Genomic DNA, 7692 nt, shown 5'->3' with positions numbered 1-7692 from the left:
CTAATATTGGATCAATTTTTTGCCCAAATTAATTCATGAATAACTTTTTTTTTTGGTAACTAACTATTTTCATTAATCACCAGTTGGGAAACTTTACAAAGTACATCAAGCATCCTATAGTTATGTAACTATTCTTATCATACTCCTTGGTTATTACACCCAAGTCTAGACTTGCTCCTATTTATCTCAGTTTACTAACAAAAGGGTAGATGGTTAAGTATGTAACCAACCTTTACAGAAGCTCTCACATTACATACACAAACAATTTCTCTAGCTAAACTATCCACGTTTTTTCACCTTTTCAAATATCCTAGAGTTCCTTTCGGTCCATATATTTGATATGTTATATATGTCCATAACAAAAAAAAAATCTTATTTAGTAATTAAAAAATTTGTAAGAAAACAACACATATTAATTAAAGCTTTGTAAGAGTTGGTTGAGTTGGGCTATGACCCAAATTTTAGCCTATCTTGACCCAGTCCATCTTAGGCCAAGTAATTTTTGGGCAAATCATTGATCCAGCCATTTATTGACTCAACCCATTTTGACCGCCCAAAATTAGTCCAACCCCCATTTACTACCCTTAAATTCCCTTATCTTGTAAAAATAGCACGGTATAGCCAGTTTTCGGACTAGTAATTCAAAAATAGCCAGCATTTACGAAGTCAATAAAAAATAGCTACTATTTTGCTGCAACAGAGACCAGTCCAACATAATATACTGGAGTTCGGTGCACCTGTGTATGAACTCCAGCATATTATGCTGGACCGGTATACTTTGCTGACTCCAGTATAATATACTGGAGACTGGGGCACATGTGCTCCAAACTCCAGTATATTATACTGGACAATTATACTTGTTGGAACTCCAATATATTATGCTGGAACTCCATCATATTATGCTGGAGTTCCAGCATACTTATCCTGGAACTCCAGTATAATATGTTGGAGTTCAAGCATACTTATGCTGGAACTCCAGTATAATATACTGACGTATTTTCCGGGTTTTGAATAGTGTTTTTGCTCAGATTTATCTTTACATGAAAAGTGGCTAAATTTCGATTACTTTTAAAACTGTGCTATTTTTAAACGATCAATTGTAAATCTGGCTATTTTTGAATTTAACTCTTTCTTTTTTTTTTAAGTAAAAAAAATCCCTAGACTTCTTCACGAGTCACGAAGTCAAAGACTTTGGAAAGATGACTGCGATGTTAGTAGTATTAACATATTTTCACATTGACTACCACTCAAGAAAAGTAACTCTTCACATGCATTCACTAGTAATCCGTTTCTGTTCACTTAAAAGGCTCCAGTAGAATCCGCCATATTCTTAGGTCATTGACTTGGATTGTACAATAATGTACTTAGACCTAACGCCCAAAGCGATTCCATGATCGTTTGTCTAGGCTGTGAAAAATATAAGTATGTTTTTGAACATCAAAAGTTTCCCTTCTGCCGCCGATTTAGACTAAACCATGAAAGTTGAGGTTTATAATTGAGCATTCCATTTATCTCTTACCTTTATGTATACCATAGATTAAAAAAAGGCCAAATATATATACAACCCATTCAACTTGGCCCTATTTTTTATTTTGGCACTCTATCTTAACCTGTTCCATTTTGGCCCTCCAACTCTATTTCTTATGTTCCACTTTAACACAAAAGCTGAAATCAGTGTAAAAAATATAGCGCACACAAATCTAAGGATAATAAATATCCAATTAAATGTTGTCACCTGATTTTTTCATCCATATCAAACGGGTCAATACTAAAATACCCGAATCCGACCGTATTTTTTCATCCACTGTTGACCCATCTTCATTTTCAAAGTTCCAAAACTTTCATCTGCCGATTTCATACATGGCCATCCAGAAAATTTCAAACTTTTACTATTTTATTGTTCGTTTATTTATTCTGATTTTTTTTGGGTTTATTTCATCTAAGCTTTAAGTTTGAAGTGAATCCATGTCTCAAAAAAATTATTTTTTCATAACGGAATGAATATTTGTTCTTGTGGATTTCAAGTTGAACTGAAAGTATCATGGACACCAAGAATTCCAGGTCGGCACTTTAATGGGTGTAAATTTGACAAAGTAAGTGAACCATTTTTGGATTTCATTTTCAGTGTTGTCATTTTCTTGTGTAAATAAGATGGGGATTTAATTTTACCCAAATACGGTCGAGTTATTTTAGTATTGACCCGTTTGACATGGATAAAAAAAATAGGTGGCAACATTTTCTACTGTTCGAAAAAATACACTTGAGAAAAAAATCCGTAAAAGAATACTAGCATAGCTAGAACTAGGGGTGTTCAAACCGAACTAGAAAATCGCACCAAACCGAAAAATCAAACCAAACCGATTAAAAAATCCGACTAGGTTTGGTTTGACTTGATTTGGTATTGAGTAAAAAAAATCCGAACCAAACCGACATATAAATATATAGATTTTATTTATATTTTTAAGACTTTATAGTGAATTTTCTTTAGAAAATGTAGAAATATTTGAGATTCACTCATGTATTAACCTTGAAAGCGTAAATTAACATTATTGTTAGACGACTAAGAAAATAACTATCATGTGTTACTAAAAAATTCTCCCATTAGAATATTTTAATGGATCATATGTTTGTCAATTTTTTTTCATATTTACTAAACATATATTCACTTATCAAAACTTTATCTATAATTTTAACAAAGTAAGATTGAAATAATATTCATGTAACAAAAAAACCCGAAAACCCCGATAAAACCGAACCAATCCAAACCGATATAGTTGGTTTAGTTTGGTTTTGATAAAAACCGAACCAATCCGGTCCATGTACACCCTAGCTGGAACTATCGAGCGTGAGCCATTAAATAGTTCGCTTAAAGTGGTTAAAATAGTACGGTCTAGCCAGTTTTCGGACTGGTCATTCAAAAATAACCAGTGTTTACCAAGTCAATGAAAAATAACCACTATTTTGCTGCAACAGAGACCGGTCTAGCATAACGTACTGGAGTTCGGTGCACCTATGTATGAACTTCCAGCATATTATGCTGGACCAGTATACTTTGTTGGCTCCAGTATATTATGCTGGACCGGTATATTATACTGGAATTCCAGTATATAGACTGGAGTTCCAGTATATTTATACTGGAACTCCAGTATGTTATGCTAAAATATTTTTTCGGATTTTGAACAGTGTTTTCGTTCAGATTTATCTTTAAGTGAAAGTGGCTAAATTTCGATTACCTTTGAAACTGTGGCTATTTTTGAATGACCACTTATAAATCTAGCTATTTTTAAGAGAAGAAACTCAAAATATGAACTATTTGAACTTTATGGATGCCTATTCGAAATTTTGTCATGTCTCATCAAATATAATGAGTTCAAAATCTATTACGTACTTGCACTTATTTAGTGGAATTTTAATAGATACAAAATCTAAGTTAAAATTGAGTTATGAATGAACTCGTACCATCTTCACTATATCAGCCCCTCTGGTCAAATATCAACTGATGTTATACTTGCTATAACAAGGTAAATGGTAATTTCATGCCAACCCAAATTAAATGAGTACTTCTGCATGTGTGATTGAATGCAGCCCAGCCCATTCTTTCATTTTACGAGTTCATTACTTTTGGATATTGTCTCAGACAATGTCGTGTATACAAAACTTTGAGCCAAAATTGCTTTACTTTATTATCCCAAATATACTTGAGGGTTGGATTTGTTTTTTGGGCTACATCACCTCGAGCTCCAAAAGTGCGTATACTATATGAATTTGTGTCATGTGTTATAAAGCTATTCACTTTCCTTTCTCATTTAGAGGTGGGATTCTCCGAAGGGTCATGCCTTATAAAGCTCTTCACTTTTCTCTCTCATTTCGATGTATGATTCTCCTAAGGTGACATGTGCACCCTCTCGAGCCCCAAAAGCGTGCATACCATGTGAATTTGTGTCATGCCTTATAAAGCTTTCACTTTCCTTTCTCATTTCGATGTGGGATTCGCCTAAGATGACATGTGCTTGCTAGCCTAGAAGCCTACCAGTCGTGCTTGACTTGCCTTCATCGGCCCACCCTCCGTCATAGGCATCAAAGATTACTTGATGTAGCACTTAATCACCCAAAATAAATGTATATTGGTATCAATGAACATAGATTATAAAAGTAACTTTTTTACTGTTGACTCTTTAATTTGTTTATTAATCATTTGAACAAAATTCTTTATTCAAAATCAATACATCCAGAGATGATGAGAAAGCGACTTAAGGTTATAGCATTTTTGTCCTTATGCAAATTTCATTCCACTTGGAAGAAATGGCAATAGCATGACAACATTCTTTCAGCTTCTAAGTCAGAAAATTCAACAATCTTTTCCATTTTTGTAAATCTGACATACCTATAACATTTCACTACAACTGTCTACATGTCGTCACCGTTTAATGTGACTAATATGTCGAAACCATGACTAGTGATATACACATTCTCAAATTGCTTAAAGAGGCATAAGGAGTTTTTGCATGGATTGAAAGAGGGCATAAATCCAGAATTTTTCTTCTAGCATCCATTGCCAAAATGAGATGACTCTCTCTCCACTTTCCATACAATCTCAAGGAAGGCATTGGATAGTAGATATATAAGCTCCATTTTGTGAACTCCTGTAAGATCATTGTCTCAGGCGCTATGTTACACGGGCTTTCTAAAATGTTGTCGTAATTGTGTCAAATCCTCTAAAAATACACTGTTTGGAGAATCTGACATGCATCTGGAGACATTTACAGAGAGTCCGATCGACATAGCTCTAATGTGCCGGAGAAAGCATAGGTCGATTAGTCTTGCAATTGGCTAATTGCAATGTGCTAATAGAGGTGTATATGTAAGAGTACATTGACATGGTAAGTACTAAACTATCTGATAGGTGATCTTTTTCCATATGCCTAAATCTTGATGCACAGAATAAGTATTCAGTGGAATAATCGAGGTGCCGGAAAATTAGCCTGGCCACTACTTATTAAAAAAAGTTCTAAATCATCTAAAAAGTGCAGGAGCTTTTGGGAAAGAAACAGATATAAGGCAATGTGCAAGCCAATGTGCAATGGTGACTCTCAACATTATGCAAAGGTGAGAAATATCATCTATTTATATTGTAAATAAAGTGAAACACACGAGCAGTATGGAAAATCAAATAAAGTTGATGCTAGTGCAACAAATTCATTTATAATTTTTTAGGTGAATTGTTCTGTTGGTTATCAATTCAATGCATAAGTATTTAGAGATAGACATGAATTGATAACTAAAAAGAAGTTGAGTAACTTGTTAGACCTTGTCAAATTATAGTGAAAGTGCAAGTATTTCCACAATATTGTCACTGATCATACTGTTGCAGAAACACATATGGCCAGCATTCATTAATAGCAATAACCAAAAATTTCTACCAAACTGAAAATTCAAAATTGAAGCAGATAAATTTTGAAAGATTGTGATATGGGGCATGAAGTTGTTGACTTATAGCCACTGGTGCAATTGAGTGAAGATAGGACCTTATCTTTTCTCATCCACTACCTTTCTGGCTTGCCTTTCATTTACCTTGCTCCATTCATTTGTTTAAGTATACCCAGATTTTTATTATTTGAATTTGCAGTTCTTTTGGGTATCACTTCAGCAGCTGCTGACACATGTCACTTTAGCTATCTCTTTTAGTTTGTGGGATGTGGCGAGCATTGATCTGATAAGGATATTTGGCCTTTTTCGAACCCATGACATGAAAAAAAAAAAAAATTAATTGATTTAGATCGTTTGTTGAAGCTAATTGAAGGATTTTAGATTAACTAAAATCCACAAACACGATATTAATTATATGTTTCGTGCATGCTTAACTCACGAGTACTAGAGATTTCAATCCTTTTAATTCTATTACGTTTATTCTAATCCTTGCTTTGGACTCTTACTAGCCAAAATTAGACGTAAATTGATCTCCTTATTTTCACTAAGGGTCTGTTTGGAAAGCCACCAACTAAATAGAATTGGTGTAATATTAGGATAGTAATTATATAACCTAGTAATTACACAAAGTGTAATTACGACGACCTGTTTGTTTGTCATAGTGTAATTACAAGTTTACTGTTTGATTGCACAAGTATAATTACACAGTTAAATTAAATTTTAAATGAAGTAGTTATCAAAATTTAAAACTTAATATGCTAAATATATGCCTATAAAATTTTATAAGTATAAATGATATTATATTTGGTATTTAAGATATATATTTTTTTTCGTGAATATACATTAATTATTAATCATATATTTATAACGAATATTGTAAAATTTATATATATTTTCCAAATTAATAATATTTAGTTTAGATACTTATAAAAACTAAAAACACACATTTTGTAAGAACATCACGGGATTCATGTTTGATAAAATAAATTAGTATTTATAAATATAATGTCATAACATTATTCAAATGTTTGACAAAACTAATCTATCAATTCTAACTAAAAAATGAACAACATTCAATGTGAGCCAATACTAATGAAACAAGTAACTTGGAACCATGAATATAACACAATTTCAAAATCCAAAAAAAAAAAGAGTTTAACATATGTCAAATTCCAACATAAATAGTAAGTTCCACTACAACTTAAGATTAGGAAATATAATAAGTTTATAACCACATTCAACAATGAAATTTCACTTTAATTGCATCATTCATTATATGTCAAGTTTCTTAATGACTCATTATTTCTAATTTAGGAGGTGTAGAAAAATAGAGTAATAAAATAAATAAAAAATCAAATATAAGCAATTACATGGAATCACAAGAAGAAAAGGTAGAGAAATAAAAGATAAATAATGTACAAAGAAAAATATATTTTAAAATTTCAAAAGAAATTAAAAAGTAAAAATAAAATTAAAAAAAGTAAAAAAATAGAAATAAAAAGTTATAAAGAAAATAAATTAAAACAAAAACAAAAAGAAAATAAACTGAAAGGCAACCTTGTAATTACACAGTGTAATTACCACCAATTCTCACCTCCCCCTTGAGAATTTGAGAGTGTAATTAGACCCCTCCAATTACATCCAATTCCATGCTGACCAAGTAATTACTTGACCAAACAAATATGTCAAACTGCGTAGTTACGCCCAAACTCAACCCCTAGTTGGCTTTCCAAACATGCTCTAAAGATAAGTGGAGCCAATAGTGGAGTAAGAAATTTTAACAAATTAAAGGGGTTAAATGAAAAGGAAGAATCCAATACCTTGGATTTAACATGTGAACAAAAGTAATTTTTGAACCGACTTTGTCAGTACAGGGAAAAAAAATATTTTTATACTATTGTGGCAGTTTAATTTTTTGACAAAAGGGATTCAGTTAAATTCTCTCCATTACATGTACTCCGCCCTTACGAAGAAGCAATAATTGTTGAGTTGATTTAGAATTTAAGTAAAAAAAAATTAGTTCTGATCACTCCGGAAGTGAAACTGCAAATCTGCAATAACAAGAACAAAAGACTGGTTCCATGGTTTTAACATAGTCCATAAATCAGCCATATTCATTATTTACTTTTTCGAATCGATGCAGATGAAAATTTAGGTTGAGATTATGGCGATTAATAGAAGATCATTAGGATGAATCTGGCGAGGGGAATGGCCATTGCATGCATAATCCAAACCATGAAAATGACACAACGAACCATACGACTA

This window comes from Nicotiana sylvestris, chromosome 2 (assembly GCF_000393655.2).
Source record: "Nicotiana sylvestris chromosome 2, ASM39365v2, whole genome shotgun sequence".
In the NCBI taxonomy this organism is placed as follows: Eukaryota; Viridiplantae; Streptophyta; class Magnoliopsida; order Solanales; family Solanaceae; genus Nicotiana; species Nicotiana sylvestris.
The sequence above is the reverse complement of the archived record's forward strand: the minus strand, read 5'-3'. Positions refer to the sequence as shown.